This window comes from Sander lucioperca, chromosome 23, assembly GCF_008315115.2.
Source record: "Sander lucioperca isolate FBNREF2018 chromosome 23, SLUC_FBN_1.2, whole genome shotgun sequence".
Classification (NCBI taxonomy): domain Eukaryota; kingdom Metazoa; phylum Chordata; class Actinopteri; order Perciformes; family Percidae; genus Sander; species Sander lucioperca.
The window spans coordinates 5764639-5767138 of NC_050195.1; the positions used below are offsets into that span (position 1 = coordinate 5764639).

Sequence of the window (2500 nt, forward strand, 5' to 3'; positions counted from 1 at the left end):
AAAGACTTTGGGTTTGAGTCCCTGTGCTTGAAGACTGGTCCCAGGAAGTCCTTGAGTACCTCCGTGTTCCTGTTGGTGTAACAGTGGAACAGGTAGACTGCAGCCAGAAACTCCTGAACGCTCAGATGAACGAAGCAGTAGACTGTTTTCTGGAAGATCACACTCTCTCTTTTGAAGATCTCTGAACAAACTCCTGAGTACAGCAAGGCCTCTGTGACATCCAGACCACAGCGCTCCAGGTCTTTTTGGTAGAACATGATGTTTCCTTTCTCCAGCTGTTCAAACGCCAGCCTCCCCAGCTTCAGAAGAACTTCCCTGTCAGCCTCCGTCAGCTCCTGTGGACTCGTCTCATGTCCCTCAGCATACTTGAGCTTCTTCCTCTTTGTCTGAACCAGCAGGAAGTGTGAGTACATGTCAGTCAGGGTCTTGGGCAGCTCTCCTCTCTGGTCTGTAGTCAACATGTGGTCCAGAACTGTAGCAGTGATCCAGCAGAAGACTGGGATCAGACACATGATGTGGAGGCTCCTGGATGTCTTGATGTGGGAGATGATTCTGCTGGACAGCTCTTCATCACTGACTCTCTTCCTGAAGTACTCCTCCTTCTGGTCGTCAGTGAAGCCTCGTACTTCTGTTACCCTGTCAACACACGCAGGAGGGATCTGATTGGCTGCTGCAGGTCGGGAAGTTATCCAGACGAGAGCCGAGGGAAGCAGCTTCCCCTGGATGAGGTTTGTCAACAGCACGTTGACTGATGACTTCTGTGTGACATCAGAAACAACCTTCCTCTTGTTGAAATCCAGTGAAAGTCTGCTTTCATCCAGGCCGTCAAAGATGAAGAGAACTTTAGAGCCAGCGAGCTGCTCTGCTGTGACCTCCTGTAATGTTGGATGGAAAACACGGAGCAGCTCCAGAAGACTGTACTGCTCATCTTTGATCAAGTTCAGCTCCCTGAAGGAAAGAGGAATCACCAGATCCACATCTTGGTTTTCCAAACCCTCGGCCCAGTCCAGACAGAACTTCTGCACTGAGAAGGTTTTTCCAACACCAGCGACGCCGATCATCATAACGACTCTGATGTGTTTCTGTTGGTCAGGTAAGGCTTTAAAGATGTCGCTGCACTTGATTGGAGAGTCATGGAGGGTCTTCATCTTGGAAGCTGTCTCGAGCTGCCTCACCTCATGTTGGGTATTAACTTCTTCACTCAGTTCATCTGTGATGTAGACCTCAGTGAAGATCCTGTTGAGGGGGGTTCCACTTCCTGTTTGATTGTCTCCTTCAGTCACACATTCATATGTCCCCTTCACTCTGATCTTATGTTTATGTTTATGCTGACCACTGATCTCTAGAAAAAAGGACAAAGGTGAAAGACCAAAATAAGAAGAAAAGTTTACAATCTGGTGATAGTTTTTATTATCAATATGAAAACCAAATAGTAAATGTTTTAAAGTAATCATCCCTTCTTAGAGTAAATAAAGACATCATGATTTTTACATTTAGTTTATTTAATAGTGTTTTTCTGTTTATAGAGCAGCCTCAGGATTGCTCCTTTGTCTCTCAGCCTCTGACTGTGTGTCAGTGAACATGTTTGATTGACAGCAGAGGAAGCAGAGCATCAGCAGCTCGTGTTTTTATTGAATAGCACCAAGAACAAAGAACTGTGAATCTGGCTGACAAATACACTTCATTTACTGCTTCACAAGAAAAGACTCCTGCTGGTTTGTCGGTGGAAACCTTTAAGGCTACATTCAGATTGCTACGTTTTGGTTTAAAAAGGAATATCTTCTGCTACGTTTCCCCCTCTCATTCCCCCTGCTCTGGCGTTCCCCCCTCTCATTCCCTCTGCTCTGGTGTTTCCCCCTCTCATTCCCCCTGCTCTGGCGTTTTCCCCCTCTCATTCCCCCTGCTCTGGTGTTTCCGAGCCCCTAAACCGGAGACCTTTGGAAACTCTTCTGACCCGTTTTGGTTCTGAATCTGCGGGGTTGTGTTGCCGTGTCAACGGCTGCAGACGGAGACCTTTGACAACACCGACACTGACGCCAACGTTTCTCCTCCTGATTGAGTCTTATCGGTCACGACATCTTGTTCTCTGAGACTTAAAGCTACTAACGTTACCGTGGTAACTACCAGCAGTGGGCGGAGTCTCCACGCTGCCTCCTGTTTATGTCCATTATGCCAGAATGATGATGAGATATGAGGTTTGGGCGTGTTAGTTTAAACAGAGATTAGTTCTTCTACTGGAGATTAAAACACTCGGTGCTCAGAGATCACTTTGGGCTCCAAATTTAAAACTTGAAAACTACAACGTAGCGGTGGAGATGGAGCCTGAGAGAAGCAGCAACAGGATGAGTTTGTTTACATCAGCAGTAAGTTAACAAAGCATGACTAAAACATTCAGTAAACAGTCAAATAAAGCTGATATCTGAAAGTACAGACAGGAACACAGGAGAAGTGATACAGAGCAGATATCTTCACTGGAGCAGAAAACACATTCAGTTAAATG

At 46.2% G+C, this 2500-nt stretch overlaps 1 long non-coding RNA gene across 1 annotated transcript in view; it reads left to right on the top strand.

The window, feature by feature from the left end:
• LOC118494359 overlaps window positions 1–2500 on the top strand; it is a 22377-nt gene that overhangs the window by 119 nt on the left and 19758 nt on the right. The window lies entirely within an intron of this gene.